Here is an 11591-nt window from a genome sequence, read left to right on the forward strand (position 1 = left end):
GGGAGTCTGTCCACGTGGGGAGGGCCAGCCCCCTCCCTGCGGCCTTGCCCTGGCGTCCTGGCACCTTCTGGCCGCGCCTGCTGGTTAGCGGCGGAGGCCTCGGGGCGCCCTCACCCTGCCGCTGGAGGTCGTCAAGCGGGGGTTGTAGACGCCGCGACCAAGGTCATAGTTCCTCCCGCGCGAGCCCAGTTTTACGGAGCTGGCCGCGCCTCAAGCCGCACTTTCAGCGCACTTGTGACCTGCCGCATCCGGAGGCCACACCTGGCCGAGTTCCCTCCCTCCCGTCCTCCCGGTGACGCTGCAGGAGAGCCCGCGCCTCGGGGCTCCGAATGCAGTCCCGGCACGTTGTCGCACCTGTGACTTGCCCTTGGCCAGACAGGCACTGTCCCTCGCCGGGTGAGGGGAAGGGCTCACGTGGTCGCTTTACTCTAGCAGTCATGCACTTGGGTGAAAACAGACTGAGCAGTCACGAGAACCAGGTCGTCTCCCAGTTATGGCGCAGAGCCCCAGGGCGGCTGCGAGTCGTCAGTTTCCCCATGGCAGACCGTTTTCTGCGCCGCAGCTGTGGCGCGTGGGGAAGGACACTGCTCCGGATTCAAATCCTGACTCCTGCTCGCTGCAGCGTGTCACCTTGAGCGACTTCCAGATCTCTCTGACTGCGCTCTCAGGAATGTAAATTGTTAACAATCCCTACCTACCTGGTAGCGGGGATTAAGTGAGTTAACGTGTGTGAATGTGACTAGAGCTCAGTAGGAGTTCAGTGAATGCTAATTTCCGTCTTGCTCTTTCCGTGAATATTCCTGTTTTAGAATGTAGAAGGTTGTAAGGGTGTTCTCTTTGCATCCCGGAAGCTTTCCTATTTTGAGACAGATTGATTGCTGCTCCCCCTACATGGTATATAATGTAGTTTTGACATTAGTAAGATTTGCTCTGCACATTTAGGGGCATTTCACTATTTGGCTTAAGTTCAAGACGAACCAATCATGCCAAGGGAGATTAAGGTCATGGTCTCTTGTCAGGGTTGTAGTGAGATTAAAGAATTCCCAGCAGAAATATTTACCAGGCTTAGAATGTTCTGGAGCCCTCCCGACCTTTTGCCATCTCTAGCAGCTGGACACTGATTAGCAGGAACGAAGACGTTGTAAATCGTTGCTATGTCCGGGTCATCTGTGGAGGCTTAAACTCTACCGGAGTATCCTCTGACCTGCCTAGAAAATCTGGTGGAGTTATATGAGTAACTTACAAAGCTCTAAGTCCCAAGGTCATGTCCAAAAAAAAAGAAAGTGCGTGTCCGGGAGCACTGACCCTGGGGTGCAAATCTGATGTAATTCTGACACCTTAAATTGTACTCCTCCCTCCACCTTTACTTCATTTCAAGGTTATGAAAAAAAAATAAAGAACTGGTCTGTTAAAGGTCCTTAGAGTTCTGCCACTGAAAATGATAATTTTCAAAGCAGTCATTAAGGCAATTGCCTGGAACTTTTCCCAGTGTGTGTTTTTTGCATTCTGTCTACTTTTGCTGGTCTGTGGCACTAGCTCTTTCAGTTGGCAGACACTTGCTGGACCATGTCTATTGAAGGCCGTGGGGCAGCCATGGTGCATATCTATCAAGGCAAGAGCACAGTCCAGGCCTCCTGGGGTGGGTTGAGGAGAGTGCTAGGGCAGAGATTCAGGAGATACCCCTTGCGACACAAATGAATTCTGTGAACATCTTCAGGCTCTAGAAGGGTTCTACCCTTCCTCCTTAGGAAGACACTCAGAGTGAACCAGGCTGTAAAGGGACGTGGGGGGTGGGGTCCTGGCTGCCTCACCTGGGAAGAGAGGATCTGTGGGGTACAGCCCTTAGAGACCTGGACTTACCATGATTGGGACGCCTCATCCTCCCATTAGGGAGGAGAGCTAGGGCTCTGCCTAGGGAGAGAAGTTACAGTGCCTTGGAAATGGAAAAGGATGGAAAAAATGAGGACCACCAATTCACACACAAATGGTGCTGGTTCTGACCTTACGGCTGAACACAGGAAAGAGGGCAGAGATCCCAATGATAACATCTCCCTGTCAGAATCAAGGCGTTGGACACACTCTCTTGGACCCTAGCGAAGCCAGTTGGTCTAGTGGTTAAACGTATGGACAATAAAGCCGAACTGCCTGCTCTGCTACTCACTAGTCACATGACCATGGGCAAGTACCTTCTATGCCTCAGTTTCCTCATCTGTAAAGGGGAGAGGTTAAGAGTTGCTACTTCCTAGGGCTGTTGTGAGGACACAATCAATGTCCATAAAGTCCTTTGAAAGGATGTCTACTCCGTGGCTGGTGTGATCTCGGCGCTCTTACTGAATTCAGTATCTAGCTGAAGGCCTACTGTGCAGAGCTCATGTTTAAAAGGAACTGTGTGTCACATGTCAGAGTTGCCATCCAGGCCAAGCTCTTTCAGACTTCTCCCATTGCTGATAAAGAATGGGGGGCCACGAGAAACGGGGGCCCTCTGCTGGGGCCCTGGCAGGGTGGGATGGGGTATAGTGTGTGCCTCAGGGCACATGAGTGGGCTTGCTGGCCTAGGAGTGAGAGGCCTGGCCTGGCTCAGACCCTGACTGCCCCCAGAATCTTTGGTGAGTCCCTGCCACAGAGCCCAGGAGCTTAAGGGTCCTTTACCCACCCTCACCTCAAAGAGAATTGAACAGGGAATTCCCTGGCAGTCCAGTAGTTAGGATTCTGGGCTCTCACTGCCGAGGGCCCAGGTTCGATCCCCGGTCAGGGAGCTAAGATCCCACAAGCCATGCAGTGCAGCCAAAAAAATAAAAAAGAATTGAACAAGACAGCCTGCTGTGTGCCACTGAACACCAACCTGGGCACTATGGGTTTGGAGTTTTCTTGGAGATGCTTCCATCTCTCACTGACTCCATGGGTGGAGTCAGCCCCTCCAGACCTGCAGAAGCATGGACAAAAGGAAGAGGCAGTACCACTTCTGCACTTTCTGAGCTCAGAGACGCTTGCAGTCGGAGAAATGCATCTGAGGTCACCATTCACTGAGCAGGAAGGAAGCATCCTGGAAAGGGTCTGCTTGGAGGAGGGGGGACTGCAGTGGGGAATGGGAACACTGTGGAGCCAGACCGGGATCCAAGGAAGTGTCAGAGGCCATCCATTAGGACTTGGATGGGAGAGGGGAGAGGAACATTCAGGGAGAAGAAGGTGGGAGCCTTTGAGTAAAGGAAAACCACCTCTTCTCTACCCACCACTCCCCTCCGCTTGACTGCAGTCACAAACGAGTGAAGTAGTGGTAACATCTCCCACGGTTACTCTGCGCCAGGCAGTGTCAGATGCTCTACATGCGTTAGCTCACGTGATGCTCTAATAAACCTCTCTTGACCTACTTTTACCTTATTTTACAGACGAAGAAACTGAGGCACAGAGAATGAAGCAACAGTTAAACCAGTGAAGAACCCCACAAACTTCGAGTCTGTAAGTGCTTTTTCCCTGGCTGTCAGTAAGGGCGGAGGCAAATAGGGTGCCCTTAGGTGGTAACTCTTCTTTGCACTTAACCCGTTTACTTCCCCCGTCTTTCCTCTTTATTTTTGTTAATTCCGTTGCTTTTACAGCCTGTATTTTAAGCCTCTTCCAACCCTGTCAGAATAGAAAAGGGCATTTCTAGGAGACCTGACTTCAAGATTGCCCTCCCTTTCTCCAGAGTAAGAGGCAGGAAGTCAGAGCACATGTTCTTCCCAAAAAGAAAGTTGATGCAATGGCCTGACCAAAGCTTAGAGTTGCTGACAACTCTGTTCTCTTCAGACTTCTCAAGAAAGGAAACGTGGGGGAGTTCCCTGGTGGCCTGGTGGTTCAGATTCTGGGCTTTCGCTGCTGTGGCCTGGGTGCAATCCTTGATCGGGAAACTGAGATCTCATGCAAAAAAGAGAGAGAAGAGAAAGAAAGGGAACCTGTCTTGTACCCAGCTGTAGTCAATGCCTACAGAAATAGGTTCAAAATAATGATTCAAGTAAGGACCACACATCACCATCCCGCCACCACACTCCCACCTGCTCTGGATGTGGCTGGCTTCCATCGTCAAATACTTCCTTACTCCCCGTCAAACAGGACTGGCCACCCAGTATCCATGGCTCTGCCCCCACGAGGTCCAGGGCCAGTTCTGGAGAGAGAGGGAATGTAGGGGAGGGACGCTTTCAAGCACCCACACAGACAAGCTCTGATGTGGAGAGCTGCCTCAGGCCAGCATCCCACAGCCATAAAGAGCTGCATTTTGTTTGGCCCAGACGAACGGGTCAGTCTGTTCCTCTGCCAACACCAGGGGTGGGGGACTAGTCCACCCACTCCAGACTTTATGTGCCTCCTTCTGACTGCTCATCCCTGGTCTCTTCCCTTTGGTTTTGAGTTCACACACTTGGGCGTGATGTGGCATAGGACCCAGACAGAGGGGGCAGCCCCGAAGACCCAACGCAGCCAAAAAAAAAAACCAAAACGAAACAAACAAAAAAAAGAATTCCTATTTATCAGATCTGCATTCTGTTTAGTTCACAAACCGCAGTCACTAAAAAAACGATCAAGCCCGTTGTTCCTGGACACGTCTTCAGAAAGGCCTCTCCGGAGACCTCAACCGGGACTCCGTTTTCCCCAAGGCCCAACTTTCTCAGCTCTTATCAGGAAAGCTCGGAAGCTTTTAAGGCAACTTGCTGGAAACTCAGGAACTGTGTGTAATGACACTCCTGTGGCAGAAGGGACAAGGGGTCAGCTCGCTGTCACCATGCCCCCGGACACATGGCTTTAGGCTGAGAAAGTGAGTGGGCGGCAGGGTGTGAGTCATCCCCACAGCCCTCCCACACGCTGGGCAGAGGGCAACGGCCTCAGGCGCTCCACTGCTTCCCCGGCTCTTCAATCTTTCACTCCTTGAAGAAACGTCTAGTACGGACCTGGCAGAGCAACAAGATGGACCAGCCCTCGCCCGCACAAAACACAAACTCCTCACACCCAGAATGTCACACCGGGGACCAGCCCTGAGCACAACAGCCAAGAAGGCAAAGTCGACCTTCCACCCGCCTCAGACCTCCCACTCCTGTTCCGGCCCACACAGCTCATCATCCAGGTCACTCTGATTCATCGCTCTTCTCTCAGCAAACATTTCCAGAGCACAGGAGGCTGCCCCCGGCTCTCCATGGGCATCCCCCAGCTGGCTCAGGGTCCCTCACTCATCTGATCCCCTCGGCAAGAGAAAGCTCCCCAAGAAGAGCCCGCCAGGGCTCAGTGGGTAAAGCTGGAGAAAAAGCTGTCTGTTAGGGGAGCGACCGGCCCCGCAGGCCCAGAAATACAGATGTTTGGGGGCTCGGAGGGGCTTCAGCTGTAGGGAACTGCCTCACGGGAGACTGAGGTTCTAACAAAGCCCAGTTTCTTCATTTTCAGTGGGGAGATCCATTTCCAATTTCCCTCTTGCCCTCTGCCTAGAGCCTTGCTTCTCCAGGTGTGGTCTGCAGACCGGCAACAAGGGAGCTGGCAGAAAACCTCAGGCCCAACCCAGACCTGCAGAATCAGATTCTGCGTTTTAAAAAGTTTGTTATTGAAGTGTAGTTGATTTACAACGTTGTGTTGATTTCTGCTAAACAGCAAAGTGATTCATTTATACATACACATACATTTTTCATATTCTTTTCCATTATGGTTTATCACAAGTTATTGAATATAGTTCCTTGTGCTATACAGAAGGACCCTGTTGTTTATCCATCCTATATATACTAGTTTGCATCTATTAATCCCAAACTCCCAATTCTCCTCCCACCCCGCTTGGCAACCACAAGTCTGTTCTCTATGTAGAATCTGCATTTTTAACAAGGTCCACATGGGACTCATAGGCACGTTACAGTTTGAGAAGCAATTACAAGAAGTATAATGATTCTTGTTATCTGGACAGTTTAGAAACAATATGTTAATACCTTCTTTTTCAGTCGGATGTTGAAAAGCCACCACTACTTTCTACTTCAAATCTGATCTTCCTGAGCAAGCACTCCGAGCATTTTAGCTACGCAGTAGTTCAGCACCTAGGCTGACTATCTGAAATGAGAATCCTGCTCTACCATTTCCCTGCTATGACCTTAGGCAAATTACCTCACTTCCCTGTGCCTCACATTCCTCCTCTGTAAAGTGGAGATAATAGGGTTGATACAAGGATTAAATAAGTAAAGTGCTTGGCTCATACCTTGCATTTAGCACTCAATGCACTTGGATACTAATTGGATTTGGGTGTCCCCCAATTTTCTATATACTGCACTTACCATCTGTTAAGATGAAATGCTTCTGGAGTTGGTGGTCTCATCCACTATGCACAGATGCTTCCCAGTTTTCTTTCTTTTTAAAAAAATTATTTATTTATTTATTTATTTATTTATTTTGGCTGCACTGGGTCTTTGTCGCGGCTCGCGGGATCTTCATTGCAGCCTACAGGATCTTTTAGTTGCAGCATGTGGATTCCATTGCGGCATGCATGTGGAAATCTAGTTCCCCGACCAGGGATCGAACCCAGGACCCCTGCATCAGGAGCACGGAGTCTTACCCATTGGACCACCAGGAAAGTCCCTGCTTCCCAGTTTTCTTTTCTAAAAGTGACTTTATTCCTGCAGGCAACCTACTGTTACCCCCGAATATATTCATTTCAGGACTGTCCATTTAATTTGTTCCATACCCTCCATCTGCAGGGAATTGAACTTTTTCACCGTGACCTTGGATCATGCCTCTGACGACGATTTCTGAAAACCTTGAATATTTGTGTAGGGCTCTTACCCTCCAGGTACCTTCAAAAGCATTGTTTCATCTTCACAACTGTGTCATGTAGGCAGAACGAGTATTATTACCCTACTGTACAGGGAAATGAGAATCGGAGAGCCCATGGCCACACAGTAAGTGGCGGAGCAGGGCCTGGAATGCTGGCTGGTACAGGATGCCGTGGCAGGCCCTGGATGAATGACTCAAAACCCAGCGTTCTTCCCACCGCCCAGGGTTGCCTCCAGTGTAAACCAGAGGAGCGACTTTCAGGGGTGAGGCTTTCAGGCCAGATAAGGGAGAGAGAGCAAAAGGAGAGACCTCAATTTCAAATACTCTGTTCCATTGTCCCCATAAGAATTCATATTTGGACTTCCCTGGTGGCGCAGTGGTTAAGAATCCACCTGCCAATGCAGGGGACACGGGTTCCATCCCTGGTCCAGGAAGATCCCACATGCCGTGGAGCAAGTAACCCCGTGCACCACAACTACTGAAGCCCGTGTGCCACAACTACTGAAGCCCGCATGCCTAGAGCCCGTGCTCCGCAACAAGAGAAGCCACTGCAATGAGAAGCCCGTGCACCACAACAAAGAGTAGCCCCCGCTCACCTCAACTAGAGAAAGCCCCCCGCATAGCAACGAAGACCCAAAGCAGCCAAAAAAAAAAAAGAATTCATATTCATATTTATCAGATTTGCCTTCTGACTATTTAATTCACAAACTGTGTCACTAAAAAAACGATCAAGCTAAATAATACGTTCAAATGTTAAAAACTACACCGTACATGGTGGGAGTGTAAATTGGTGCAGCCACTGTGGAGAACAGTATGGAAGTTCCTTAAAAAACTAAAAATAGAGCTACCATATGACCCAGCAATCCCACTCCTGGGCATATATCCAGAGAAAACCATGGTTCGAAAGGATACATGCACCCCAATGTTCACTGCAGCACTGTTTACAACAGCCAAGACATGGAAGCAGCTTAAATGTCCATCGACAGAGGAATGGATAAAGAAAATGTGGTACATGTATACAATAGGATATTACTCAGCCACTAAAAAAAACGAAATAATGCCATTTGCAGCAACGTGGATACCTGAGATTATCATACTAAGAGAAGTAAGTCAGACAGAGAAAGACATATCATATGATTTCACTTATATGCAGAATCTAAAAAAAAAAAAGTGGTACAAATAAGCTTATTTACAAAACAGAAACAGACTCACAGACTTAGAGACTGAACTTATGGTTACCAAGGGGGAAGGATGGGGGGAAGGGATAGCTTGGGAGGTTGGGATTGACATATACACATTGCTATATTTAAACTAGATAACCAACAAGGACCTACTGTATAGCACAGGGAACTCTACTCAATACTCTGTAATAACCTAAATGGGAAAAGAACTTGTAAAAGAATAGATACACAGATATGTATAACTGAATCACTTTGCTGTACCAATACAACATTGTTAATCAACTATATTCCAATATAAAATAAATTTTTTTTAATTTTTAAAAATTAAATTTAAAAAAATACACCATACAGAAGAGTTTCAAGTTAAAAGTGCCCCTACTTAGAACCCCAATTTTCTGATCTAACCCCCAAAATAACTGCTATTAACAGTTCCTTGTGAACTCATGACATCATTTAATATAATTAAATATGTACAGATTTTTGTATGTCAGTCATACCTCAACAAAGTGGTTTCTTAAAAAATTCCTGTGATACACACATAGAAAGTATTTATGTTTTTCTATAATATAAAATACATACCATGTTTCTTTTTTTAATCAAGTGAAATCCTACCACGCAGTTATACAACTGGTTGTTTTCACTTAACATTTTTAGATACCTTTGCATATAGAGCTCCCTGATTCTTTTTTTTTTTTTTTTTTTTTTTTTTTTTGCGGTATGCGGGCCTCTCACTGTTGTGGCCTCCCCCGTTGCGGAGCACAGGCTCCGGATGCGCAGGCCCAGCGGCCATGGCTCACGGGCCCAGCCGCTCCGCGGCATATGGGATCCTCCCAGACCGGGGCACGAACCCGTATCCCCTGCATCGGCAGGCGGACTCTCAACCACTGCGCCACCAGGGAGGCCCCCTGATTCTTTTCTCTTAACATTTTTAGATATCTTTGCATATAGAGCTCCCTGATTCTTTTCTCTTAAAATCTGCATAATAGGGCTTCCCTGGTGGCGCAGTGGTTGAGAATCCGCCTGCCGATGTGGGGGACACGGGTTCGTGCCCCGGTCCGGGAGGATCCCACATGCCACGGAGCAGCTGGGACCATGAGCCATGGCCACTGAGCCTGCGCGTCCGGAGCCTGTGCTCCGCAGTGGGAGAGGCCACAACAGTGAGAGGTCCGCGTACCGCAAAAAAAAAAAATCTGCATAATAGTCCACCATAAGGTGTATGTGTCCGTGCGTGTGTGTCCTAGCATGCGTGGAGTAGCTGGATCATAGGCTATGTGAGTGTTCTCATTTATAGGGTATTGCGAAACTACGAGTTAGGTGCCCACCTGTAAGCCTATAAGAGAAAATGCCAGTTTCAAGGCTCAGGATGTTTTAGATCTCCTTCAGGTCACACGTGGTCAGTGGCCTAATGGCCCACCTACGTCTCCTTCATCAATATCAACCTCCCTCTTTAGCATCTCTGAACTCTGTCAGAATGAGACCTTTTTTTTTGGGGGGGGGTTCCCAGTGCACATAGAAGTCATGTTTACGCTATACTGTAGTCCATTAAGTGTGCAATAGCACTGTGTCTAAAAAACAATGTACATACTTTAATTAAAAAAATACTTTATTGCTAAAAAATTCTAACCATCATCTGACCCTTCAGCAAGTCATAATCTTTTTGCTGGTTGAGGGTCTTGCCTTGATGTTGGTGGCTGCTGACTGATCAGGGTCGTGGCTACTGAAGTTTGGTGTGGCTGCAGCAGTTTCTTAAAATAAGAAGACAATGAAGTTGGCCGCATCTATCAACTCTTCTGTTCAAGAACAGTTTCTCTGTAGCGTGCAGTACCGTTTGATAACATTTTACCCACAGTCAGAACTGCTTTCAGAATGAGACCTTTGGACCCTCATCCCCAGCAGTAGGCTTTTTTTTTTTTCTCCTTCCAGCTCTTTACTTGTCATTCCTGCCGTGCCTCGCAGTGTAGACCAAGACCCCTCTCCCTCATCCGTCTGTCTTCCCTTCCTGCCCTGCGGTCTCTAGAGCCACCTCTCCAGCCCAGCTGTGAACACGCACCGCCTTCCCCCCTGGGGGTGGATGTTTGCTTTTCCAGTGAGGTCATCCTCGAAGTCACCTCCGTGCTTGTTGATGTTCCTATATCCACAGGGCCTGTTGGCCTGGTGCTCGTCATGGGGTCAGCGTGGGTAACCAGATCCTGAGGAGACAGACTCTGCCGCTGAGCGAACTTGAAATCTGTAGTTACTCGCCACCTCAGCAAAGGCTGGCTGAGAACTTGATGCCAAGAACTCTGATGATTAACCCAGGCCTCACCCTGCCCCCACTTCCTCGTGGTTACCCACTTTTACTTCCTGTCTGTCTGCTTGTGCCTGGGGAGCCTAAAACGGGGGCCCGTCACAGGGCTTCACGGACGTTTCCAACCCTCTGGACAATAGCTACCAGTTCTCATGGGGGCCTCTGATAGAGAAAGGAGAGTGGAATCCAGGGCCAGAGGGACAAGGAATTGATGCTGGTGCTCCGGGTCCCAGTGCTGAGCTAAGAACACCCCCGCCTTTCCCCAAAAGTGCCTCACCTGGCCAGCTGCCCGACTTCCCTCTGCTGCCCAAGCCCGAGCGTGAGGGGCACAGACAGTTGGGGGGACCCAGGACCGGGCCCGAGATGAGGGGTGAGGGCACGCAGCCCGTTGTGAAATCCAGGCTTGGCATCTCCATCCACCCCCTCCACCGCGTCTGAGCCCTTTCTTCATTTTATCATCTCTCCGTAGCAGATTCAGTACTTTTCTCACCACTATCTCCTTCTGCCTTCAAACTTCCAGGACTCTCCTTTTGTTCTTACTGTCACCGAAACCGAGCAGGACCCTACGGGGCCCTCCCAGATACAAAAGCCCCTCCGTATCCCCCACTTCTTGTTTGTAGAAAAAGGCTTTAGTCTCCTAGAACTTGCCCAAGTTCCAGAGCAGGAACAAGGAGTTACTTAGCAGGGAAGTGAGGGAATGCAGAAACGAAGGAAAAGCAGTTAAACAAGAAAAGTAATGACAACAGCTCAGTGAAAAAAACAGAGTGCTGGTTCTATATCCCAGTCCTAGCCCTATATCCCAGAGTCCTCAAGGGATATACATCACAGTGTGACACTATCTTCCGCTGAAACTAAGACCTCCACCGCCCGCTCCCCCTGCCACCCAGGTGGAGGATGGTGGCTACGTGCTGAGCCCAGGCAGTAGACCCCAGACTGGTTGGAACCTGAAGGTTGACGATTAAGATTCCCGAAACATCCCCCTGTTACCTCACCACCAGCCAATCAGAAGAAAGTCATGCCCCCGGCAGTTCTCATCCCAAATGTTGCCTTTCAGAATCCTTCCGTGAAGTCCAAGGGGTGGGGGGAGTTGAGGTCTTTTGAGCACAAGTCGCCAGTACTCCGCTTGGTGCCCTGCACGTGAATGCTGTTCCTTCCTTCACCACGAGCCGCTGTCGGTATCGGCGACATCACTTGTATCTACCACGAGCTCCGGCGCTGTCTCTCTGATTGTGACATATGTGGCCGTCTTCTCCACACCTGCCCAAACCTCTGCCACTCCCTGGCTCCGAACCCCAGCCTTTGCTCTGCCCTGCTTTTCCTGAATCCTCTGCGCTTGATGATGTCAGTGGACCTCTTTC

This window comes from Mesoplodon mirus (genome assembly GCF_964341445.2).
Source record: "Mesoplodon mirus genome assembly, chromosome: 14".
NCBI classification, from domain to species: Eukaryota; Metazoa; Chordata; class Mammalia; order Artiodactyla; family Ziphiidae; genus Mesoplodon; species Mesoplodon mirus.